This window comes from Eriocheir sinensis, chromosome 50 (genome assembly GCF_024679095.1).
Source record: "Eriocheir sinensis breed Jianghai 21 chromosome 50, ASM2467909v1, whole genome shotgun sequence".
NCBI lineage: Eukaryota > Metazoa > Arthropoda > Malacostraca > Decapoda > Varunidae > Eriocheir > Eriocheir sinensis.
In genome coordinates this window covers 8,449,672-8,461,280 of record NC_066558.1, presented here as the reverse complement: position 1 = coordinate 8,461,280, position 11,609 = coordinate 8,449,672, and the positions used below count along the sequence as shown (strand labels likewise).

The 11,609-nt window shown below is 41.0% G+C and overlaps 1 long non-coding RNA gene across 1 annotated transcript; it reads right to left on the bottom strand.

Annotated features, from left to right (window-relative positions):
* Positions 1 to 2,333: 2,333 nt before the first annotated feature.
* LOC126982376 (uncharacterized) lies at positions 2,334 to 5,161 on the bottom strand. The gene is made up of 2 exons (XR_007735154.1): positions 4,824 to 5,161; positions 2,334 to 3,903 (listed from the first exon to the last, which is right to left on the bottom strand). It is a non-coding gene; the product is annotated as an uncharacterized LOC126982376 (long non-coding RNA).
* Positions 5,162 to 11,609: the final 6,448 nt, after the last annotated feature.

The following is an 11,609-nucleotide window of genomic DNA, read 5'->3' as shown; positions in this document are numbered from 1 at the left end:
CAAAACAAGACTACCTCTCTCTCTCTCTCTCTCTCTCTCTCTCTCTCTCTCTCTCTCTCTCTCTCTGGGACAATTTCTACGTACAAAGTGAGCTCTTCCACAGGGACGGAATACACCTGTCTCCCATCGGGGCAGCCAGATTCGGAAGGCTCCTCAATGACGCAGTACGTGACACCCGATCAAAAAACGACCCTCAGCCACGTCCCTCCACCCCGCCCGTGTAAATAGACGCCATGCATCGCAACAAACCCGTAACCGTGATCCCGCAAGTACCACCACCTCTATTACCAAGCCTCTAGATAACTTAAAAATCCTTAGTTTCAATGCGCGTAGCCTAAGAAACAAATTTGATGAACTGAGATGTCTTGCTCTAACAGAAAATTTTGACATAATTGCTATAACCGAAACATTTATCGACACCACAAATATTGATTTAAGTTCCGAATACAACATAGATGGCTACAGACTCTTCAACAAAGATCGTGTAAACCGTAGAGGCGGTGGCGTCGCCCTTTTTGTCAAAAGCTATTTGCAACCCACTGACAAAACAGCAAGAGACAGTAACGTTGAACATTTGTGCGTGCGAGTAAACATTGCAAAAGTCAATTTAAATATATCTGTCACCTAGAGGCCTCCGGGGCAATCACTCGATGACGACCTTGAAATGTACAGCGTGTTAAGGCAGTCACTTAATAACAACGACTCACTGATATTAGGAGACTTTACCCTCCCCCATATCGACTGGGCTACACTGTCAGGTACAGAAGGCGAGTCACATAGAATGATCAAACTTCTAGAAGAAAATTATCTAAGCCAAATGGTTTCTGAACCAACTCGACAAAATAACATACTCGACCTTGTTATAACGACCCAAGATAACCTAGGCCAGGATCCACTAACGAGTTACGACGTTCGTAAGTCACAAAAAATGTCTTAAGGCAACTTTCGGCTGCTTTGGGCTATTCACCAAACAGTTACGACACTCTTCCGGCACCGTAACTTTACGGCAGCTCCAGGCATGGCGTAAGGTATCGTGACCCGTACGTAGGGCAGATTTTCTCCACAACACAAGGAGGAATGAAGAAGAAGAGAAAGACCCGCTGCCAAAATAATGAACAAAACGTCACTGTGCTATCAAAACATTGCTTTATAAGGACGTGTCAACCGTATATAATACCATTCACTGAATATGTAGTGACTGTGAACTCCTACACTACTGAATCAAATATCCTGCCGTAAACACTCGTGATAATATATATGGAGGGCTTGAAATGCTCGCAGGAGATCCACCAGGGGGTAATGTGGGTACTAATACATGCTCGGTGAATAATTTAGTCTTAATTTGTAGTTTGTAATACCTTAGACCACTAGCACAACCAAGGATGGGCCGGGCTCCACCCGTTTACCGTTGATGAGGTTTCAGGCCCTGCACCCCCAAAGTTTATCTTGTCTTGTCTTTTTCTCTGCCCTCCAATCTCCCTGAACATATTTCTGGGTGTCCCTTTGCCATTGTTTAGCAGATTTTAGCGACCTATTTTAGAGACACAAACTATTCATTACTGGGTAAATTATCATGTTTTTTTTTTGTGGAGTTAGTTATCACCAGGAAGCAATTATGAAAGTACTAGAGTTGATTTGGTGAGTCTCATACTTGGGTTGACAGTTTACTCTCCTCTGTAACGATAGGCTACTATCCCCAGCGGCAATTATAGTTTACAATTTTATCAGAGTTAGGTTACCATCCACTAGATTAAAATGAGTCTGTTAGTTTGTAAATAGATTTGGGAGTGAAGACGGCTGGACAATATATGCCGCAGAGCTTGTTATAGTGAATTCTGGGGTAAATTTGCTGTAGCACTTTCATAGCTGAATTATTGTGGTAATAAACAGAGCCCCATTAAAAAGCATCATAACATATCACAGGAAATAAGTAATATGCATCTCAAATAGACTGCTCCTGCTAAGCAATTACCCATTCTTTGCAACATGCATCATGTTTGTTGGATATTTTGGTAATTGAGTCATCCCATGGCTCATTCTTGTCTCAATGATATTTACTGTATTAAGGTATTACATTTACTATTTAGTATGCTAGTTTTACTGGGTGTTATAGATGATGTGTCTAGTAAGGGTAGGGTGAAGTTGGGGGCATACGCATAGCTGTGTGTGGCCTCGGTGCTCATCTCCATCACATGGTAACCTATTGCTGGTAAATTAGCAACCTAGCAACACCTGTCAAGGTTTGATTCATCACCCAGTTTTATTCCCACTCATAGTTTAATAGCTACTATAATTGAAAAAAGTATTTTATGATTTTAGGTTGAGGCAAAATATTTATATATATTGATATTTATTTCATGTTAAGTGAAAAATATATAATTACTTCATTTTCTACTTATAGCACAACATTAAAACCAGAAAATAAAGGTTCTTTGTCCATAGACTATAAAAAAAATCTTTCTCCTTGAAATTCAAGTTATTTTTGGGTATTGACAAGAAAATAATGTTTCTGTTTTTAACTCAAATATGCACTTTTTTCATTTATGTAACCTAACCTTACTAAAGTACTGACTCATATGTTGCTGGCACAAGTTGAGAACATAATGAAAAAGTGGGCATTGATATATACATTATTAAATATTTAAATGTGTTAAATAGTGTACTGGCAATAAAATAAAGGAAATCATCGAGCAAATTGGTGTATGGGTGTGTTTCGTTAAGAACTCGGTAGAGTTCTTCAAAGACAATGGCACTGCCCACTGTCAAAACACATTCCACTATACCTAGAAAATTTCCACGATGACTGCTGGCTCTCAAGATATAGCTGGAAGCCAGACTCTTTCTCGAGTCATCAGAGTTTTGAGAGAAGTCTTGGGCTTTCCAGGATGTGACACACACACACACTCACATACACACAAACACACAATTATATACTTTGAGAGTAAGAGTAGTAAAGTTGGGGGGATACGTAGTAGCAGCGCATGGCCTCGGTGCTCATCTCCGTAACATTGACCCTTGAGACTGTGGTGGAAGGGAGCCCCCATTACCTTGGGACACAGGGCCAGTGTAATATCTGGGTTACCACAGATTACCTTCCCCAGATTTCCCCAGGTATCCATTTATCGACCAGCCCAAGAGGGAGGATGAACAGCTGGGTGAGCTGCACGCAGACTGCCTGGGCCGGGATTCGAACCCGGGCCTGCGGAGTAGAAGCCAGGCACGCTAACCAGTAGACCACGGAGGCGTATAACTTTGAGAGTGACACAGGCTAAATGGACTTAATTATATTGCTTTTGAAAGTCACTTAATCTGACTTCATATATATAATAAAAACTTCTTTACTAATATAATTAAAGAAAGAACTGCTGGTATACATGAACACAATCACAACTTAAATTGTAAAAAAAGGGGAGAAATTATCTGACTAAAAATTAACTGCAGGACAATATGGCTGAGCTTATTATACACTTAATAAAATGTAAAGCATATAGCACCGTGGTGTGTACTATTTGGAGCAATTCTTCACAGCTTGCTATTAAACATCTTTTTATATGTTATTTCCAACAGAAAACAATTAAATAAATTGCAAATACAAAACATGTTTGAAGAAATCAAAAGAGACCTTTAGTGATGCATAAGAAATACAGAATTTCATGCCCTGCAATATTCAACAAAGTCCTGTAAAGATCCAGCTATTGCAGTCATTCTGGTTGAGACGATTCAAGGAAATCTACACATTTCTGCAAACTATCCAGTAATATATGCTTGGTCTTGCTTCTTCAGAATCTTTTATCTTGTGTCTCCTGCCTGGAAGTTTAAGGGTCCGACGCTGCACCACTGCTGGGACATATGGGCTGCTAGGTGTTGTAGCACCCACTACATTTACAGGTTACACTCAGTCTCCTATAAAAGGAAAATTATTTGCTTGGTCATCATAACCAGGATCATAAGAGAGAAAGAGAGAGAGAGGTTAAAGTGACTGGCTAGTAGTTAAAGGTTAAGAAGCAATGAAGTAGAAAGTTTACATAGTTAATAAACTTAATCTGTGGAAATGAAGAAAACAAAGAAATACAATACTTTCCAAAGAGCAGCTCGCTGTATTATGGCTTAAAACACTGTCGCACTACTATAAATGCAATAACAATAAGTAAAAAGCTCTTTCATAGTGCTTGAGATAAACTAACTTCCTATTAAAACATAGATACTTTAAATTCACTATTATAAGAATGTAAAGTATCTATGTTTTAATAGGAAGTTAGTTTATCTCAAGCACTATGAAAGAGCTTTTTACTTATTGTTATTGCATTTATAGTAGTGCGACAGTGTTTTAAGCCATATTGAGCTCTTTGGAAAGTATGCCGTTTTATCTACTTCCCAATATCTGAGCAGCTGACAATGTCTGAGCTCCACTCCTAATCCTAGCCACAAAATTGCTGGGCAGTGCCCTGGTGGCAAACCTTAATGACTGATATGTTTGCTAAGCTCTGCTGCTCAGTAAATGGCCTCACCTCTATGAAAATACTGAAATGACACCACGTACTGAAGTGTGTGTGCACCCACATCCCTTCCCCTCTCCATGGTGAGATAACTTGGTGCATGCAAGTATATTACACTTTTACCTACAGAGGAAGTCAAAACAGGGTAATGAGACTGATCATGGACAACTTGGAGGACAAAGTCATGGCTAAAAACTGACAGAAAGGCACGTTTATAATGTTACCTAAGGATACCTTCATGCAGGTTAACAAAAATGTTTCACTCACTAGCACGTTTTAGCAACAATATACCAAGCTGACTCTCCACATGACAAGTGATTGGCTTACCTGAACTTCCTCACTTCATCTCCGTACTCCCGGTGGGGCAGACAACATCGTCTGCCTCTGTCACGGGCCACATGCTGCACTGGTGTTGAGCTTCCTGTGATTGGCTACTGTCTCTAGAGTACGTATGTATCGAGCGCTGCCATTGGTTGAACGAAATATGTCAACATCATACTACGCCGTCTGTCGGCGGGAGTGTGAAACAGCGTTAAGGCAGGAAAATCTAAACATGGCGGACTTAAGATTCTTTTGGGAATCGCAAGATACGACATTCTTATTTCCGCCATATTGGATCCACTTAAGATTGTCGTATCTGCGAGGCGTTAGTGAATCTGGGCCCTAGTCAGTAATGTCACGGTAGGAGAACACCTCGGTTCTTGGAATCATAAATTAGTGCGCGTCGACATTAGAGCTCAAACATCAGTGACTGAAAATAAAGTAAAGGTGCCCAATTTCAAAAGAGCTAACTTCATAGAAATCCGACAAAAACTAACAGAAATACAACTATCAGATGACGGCAATGTAGAGGAAGCCTGGCTAAGCTTTAAAAATCATTTACTCACTCAGCAGAAAACATTCGTCCCCTTGTGCGAGAAGCGAAATAACACTAATAAAAGCCCACCTTGGTTTAATAGCGAAATTAAACACTCAGTCAAGGAGAGAAAATTGTCTTACAGGTTAAAGAAAGAACAAAGCACGCCCGAAACCATTAGACTTTATAATGATGCCAGACGACGAGTAAAAAGATTAGTATGTCAGGCAAAGCGTAGATATGAAGAAAATATTGCAGCCAACTGTAAAAATAATCCGAAATCTTTCTTCAGTTACATAAACAACAGAAAGGCGATCAGAAGTGGAATTGGACCTTTAACAAACAGCGACGGTGCACTAGTGACTGACATCCAACACATTGCAAACCTCTTAAACAATTACTTTTCCTCGGTGTTTAATACTAACAGTCTTCCTCCCACTACCACCAACACCAGTACTAATGTAAATCTCGAGCATGCATTGCCTAATTTTTAAATAACAACCGATGAAGTCCTTAAAGCTCTCCATTCACTTAAAACAAATAAAAGTCCCGGACCCGATAAAGTATATCCTATACTGCTTAAAGAAACCAAGAGCGAAATACTCTCCTCCCTCACAACCTTATTCAATATGTCCTTGCGACAAGGCATCGTCCCTTCGGATTGGAAAAAGGCTAACGTGACACCGATTTTTAAAAAAAGGAGACAAAAAATACCAGGTAACTACCGACCCATTAGTCTAACTTCAATTGTAGGTATGCTACTTGAGAGCATAATTAGAGACAAAATGGTGAGTTACCTCGAAAGCCACTCATTAATTGGGGATTCACAACATGGCTTCCGTAACTAAAGATCCTGCCAATCAAACCTATTGACCTTTTATAACGACCTCTTCTCAGTTTATGACGTAACCATATCATTGGACGTAGTCTATCTTGATTTCCAGAAAGCGTTTGATAAAGTCCCACATCATAAATTACTTTATAAATTAAGGCAAATAGGTATTGACGGTCAAGTAAACCAATGGATAGCGAATTGGTTGAGCAACAGACAACAAAGAGTGGTGATTGACGGATTTAACTCAGAGTGGGCGCCGGTCACTAGTGGCGTCCCTCAGGGCTCGGTTCTTGGCCCAGTGCTCTTCATTATTTACATCAACAACTTGGATGTTGGACTCAATAATCGCATTAGTAAATTTGCAGACGACACAAAGATTGGTAACTCGATTCTCACTGACGAAGACAGGCAAAGCCTCCAAGAGGATTTGCACAAAATTTCAGCTTGGTCGGATAGATGGGAGATGCCCTTTAACGTAGACAAGTGCCAGGTCCTTCAAGTTGGAACAAGAAATAAGAAGTTTGAATACGAAATGCGCGGCGTTAAACTCACAAGCGTTAAATGCGTTAAGGACCTGGGTGTCAAAATCGCGTCAAACCTCAAATTCTTACATCAATGCATCGATGCAGCAAATAAAGCGAACAGAATGTTCGGCTTCATTAAAAGAAACTTTTTATTCAAGAATAAAGATGTAATACTTCCGCTCTACAATAGTTCAGTCAGACCCCACTTGGAATATGCGGTACAGTTTTGGTCTCCTCACCATGCAAAGGACATTGCTAAATTAGGTGTTCAGCGTCGGGCAACAAAAATGATCCCTTCCTTGCGCAACAAATCCTACGAAGAAAGGTTTTCCACCCTTAACATGTTCTCTCTTGAGAAACGTCGCCTCCGAGGAAAATTGATCGAATGTTTTAAAATACTTAATGGATTCACGAATGTAGACAGAACAAAATTGTTTATGATCGATGACACTTTGCAAACGAGGAACAATGGCATAAAACTCAAATTTAGACAAGTAAATTCAGACTGCACCAAATTTTTCTTCTTCAACGTTGTAGTGCGAGAATGGAATAAGCTCCCACCGTCAGTTGTCCAGTGTAACACGATTGACTCCTTTAAAAACCAGTTTGACCGTCACTTCCTTGAACTTAATATTAACTAAAGTAGAAAGGCAACGTTTTGGAGCCATCTGATTAGTGTAGATTCACTTAGGTTTAAGGACAGACCACCTAGTCTGGATCATGGGGTCTGTGTGGTCTAATTTTCTATGTAATGTTATGTAATTCTCTCTCTCTCTCTCTCTCTCTCTCTCTCTCTCTCTCTCTGGACTTCCTGGAATTTCAGAATTTCTTTGCAGACACACACGCGCACACACACACACACACACACACACACACACTAATAATAATAATAATAATAATAATAATAATAATAATAATAATAATAATAATGATAATAGTAATAGTAATAACAATAAAAATAATAATAATAATAATAATAATAATAATAATAATAATAATAATAATAATAATAACAATAATAATAGTAATAATAATAATAATAATGACTAATAATTTTACTATAGTCGGTTCCACGAGAGCTGGCGGAGATTTTCCTTCAGGGGCTGACTCGCGGACTTGGCATCATTGCATGGGTGATGGTACTGCGCGCTCATTGGCCAATTCTTAACTTGTTCTGATGGGCATAAAATTGACTTTGTATTCCTACCAAAACCATTTTTGAGTTGTAAGGTAACAGATTGCACCGATAAAAACTAATGCAATATATCTTTATTGATAAGTATGTGCCTTTTGACCTATTATAAATTAATCTGAAACGACATTCATAACAAAACTAAGTCAGAACTGCACGTAAACGGACAATGTCCAGCGACTGAAGCGACTGTTGAAGCTAGACTTTTTTACTACTTTTTACTACGACAAAGTGCTAGGTTTCAGTCTAATTAACTCTTTTATTGTAAGATTTCTTGGTATATTTTAGGCCTGGCGTAGTCATAATGTATATATGCTATAGTCGTAACAGAAACATTGGCCTTGGCAAGAACCTTCTCATTTCTTTCATCGTCCGTCCTGTCATTATTCCTGAAATATGTCTCTAATATGTGTGGATAATGAACTAATAAATAGCCATAAAGAAGAGCGATTAAAAGAATAACTACATTTACATACAAATAATGTTGATTTTAAAAGGTAGCAGAGGGCGAGAGATAGTAGGCTATGTCATGGCAAATGATATTGCCGCAGCTTAGATCTAGTAAACAACAGCCAATGACCGGCGCGGAGACCGTCACTCAAGCAATGACGCCAAGTCCGCTAGTCCAGCCCTGAAGGAAAATCTCTGCCAGCTCTCGTGGAACCGACTACAGTAAAAAAAAATTCTTACAACAAAGGAGACAGCTCAAGGGCACACAAAAAAGAAAACAATAATAAATAAAAGCCCGCTACTCGCTGCTCCTGTAAAGAATCAAAAGAGGTGGTCGAAAGAGGGGTTAATTTCAGGAGGAGAGGTGACCTGATACCCCCAGGGTTCAAGTCGTAGGCAGGAGGAAATACAGATGAAGGAAGATTGTTCCAGAGTTTACCAGCGTGAGGGATGAAAGAGTGAAGATGCTAGTTAACTCGTGCGTAAGGACTTTGGATAGTATAGGGATGAGCATGAGTAGAAAGTCGTGTGCAGCGGGGCCGCTGGAGGAGGGTGGAGGCAAACAGTTAGCAAGTTCAGAAGAGCAGTCAGCGTGAAAATGACGATAGAAAATAGAAAGAGAGGCAATATGGCGGCGGAAATTAAGAGGTAGAAGAGTATCAGTAAGAGGAGGAGAGCTGATGAGACGAAACGCCTTAGACTCCACTCTGTCCAAGAAAACTGTGTGAGTGGAGCCCCCCCACACGTAACAGGCATACTCCATACGAGGACGGACAAGGCCTCTATATATGGATAGCAACTGTACGGGGGAGAAGAACTGGCGGAGATGATACAGAACGCCCAACCTCGAGGAAGCTGATTTAGTGAGAGAGTAGATGTGAAGTTTCCAGTTAAGATTTTGAGTTAAAGATAGACCAAGGATGTTTAGTGTTAAAGATGGTGGCAGCTGAGAGTTGTCGAAGAATAGGGGATAGGTGTTTGGAAGATTGCGTCGAGTTGATAGGTGGAGAAATTGGGTTTTTGAGGCATTGAAGGACACAAGGTTCCTTTTACCCCAATCGGAAATGATAGTAAGGTCTGAGGTTAAGCGTTCTGCAGCCTCCAGTCTGGAGTCATGTAATTCCTATTGAGAGAGTCTTCTATTGAAAGAAGTTGAATAATGCAGAATGGAGTCATCAGCGTATGAGTGGATAGGACAGTTTGTTATGGAAAGAAGATCATTGATGAATAACAGGAAGAGAGTGGGTGATAGAACAGAGCCCTGTGGAACACCACTGTTGATAGGTTTAGGGGAAGAACAGTGACCGTCTAACACAGCAGAGATAGAACGGCCGGAAAGGAAACTGGAGATAAAGGAACAGAGAGAAGGATAGAATCCGAAAGAGGGCAGTTTAGAAAGCACAGACTTGTGCCAGACTCTATCGAAGGCTTTCGATATGTCTAGCGCAACTGAGAAAGTTTCACCGAAACGGCTAAGAGAGGATGACCAAGAATCAGTTAAGAGAGCAAGAAGATCGCCAGTAGAACGCCCCTTGCGGAACCCGTACTGGCGATCAGATAGAAGGTTGGAAGTGGAAAGGTGCTTTTGAATCTTCCGGTTAAGGATTGATTCAAAAGCTTTAGATAGACAGGAAAGTAAAGCTATAGGGCGGTAGTTTGAGGGATTGGAACGGTCACCCTTCTTAGGCACAGGCTATACGAAGGAGTACTTTCAGCAGGAAGGAAAGGTAGATGTTGCTAGGCAGAGGCGAAAGAGTTTGACCAGGCAGGGTGTCAGTACGGAAGCACAGTTTTTAAGGACAATAGGAGGCACTCCATCTGGTTCATAAGCCTTCTGAGAGTTGAGACCAGAGAGGGCATAGAAAACATAATTCTTAAGAATCTTAATAACAGGCATAAAGGAGTCAGAGAGGGGATAAGTAGGAGGAATATGCCCAGAATCGTCCAGAGTGGAGTTATTACAGAAAGTTTGAGTGAAGAGTTCAGCCTTAGAGGTACATGAGACGGCAGTGCTGCCGTCTGAGTTAAGAAGAGGCGGGAAAGAGGAAGAAGGGAAATTGGAGAAGATATTTTTGGCTAAATGCCAGAAGTCTCTGGAAGAATTAGAGAAAGCAAAGTGTTGACATTTGCTATGGATAAAGGATTTTTTGGTAAGTCGAAGAATAGATTTGGCACGATTCCGGGCGGAAATGTAAAGATCATGGTTAGCGGGTGTTCGAAGGCTCTGGTACCTTTTATGAGTTTCCTGTTTATCTTAAGACAGCACGAGAACAAGCGTGATTCAGCCGAGGCTTTTTAGCATGGAGAGTTGAGAAAGTATGTGGCACACACAGAGGGGTCTCTATCCTGGAAGTAGTAATCATTCCACGAGAAATTGGAAAAGTACATCCTCAGGTCGTCCCACCGAGCTGAAGCAAAATGCCAGAAGCATCGCCTCTTCGGTGGGTCCAGAGGATGTAAAGGAGCGATAGGACAGGATACAAAAATAAGGTTGTGATCGGAGGAGCCCAACGGAGAGAACAGTTTGACAGAGTAAGCAGAAGGATTACTGACGGAGCCCACCAGAGGTAACAACATTTTAGACTTAGTCCTAACTAACAACGAGAATATGATCAGCGAGCTAGATGTTGGGGGAGAATTAGGTGGCAGTGATCACAAGGAAATTAGGTTTAAATTAGACTGGGCGGTTACCCATGAACTCAACCCTGTGTTGGTGCCTGACTTTAGAAGAGCTGATTATGAGGGGCTCAGAAGACACCTTGAGGAGGTAAATTGGGGAACCTTAGGAATGGATGAGGGACAGCTCTCAGGGCTGGAACCGGAAAGACAGGGGAATCATGTAGAAATGACCTACAATAATTTAGTTAGAGTAAATGCGGAGGGTCAGAGACGGCATATCCCTTACCAAGCACGTAGGAAGGAAAATAACGACCCCAAATGGATGACCCGCAGACTCAAGCATGAGATTGGCTTGAAGAGAGGAATTTATAGGAAAATAAAGAACGGAGAAACCCACCTCAGAGGTAGGTATGTTGAGCTAGCCAGATCGGTGAAGAAGAACACCCGCCTAGCAAAAATAAATTCTGAGATTAGGGTAGCCAACGAGGCCAAGAGCGATCCCAAGGGCTTCTTCAAATTGTGCAGAACGAAAACAAGGGACAGAATTGGACCGTTGAAAACAAACACGGGCGAGCTCGTTGAGATTGGAGGAGATATGAGTCGAATGATGAATGACTATTTCCTCTCAGTTTTCACG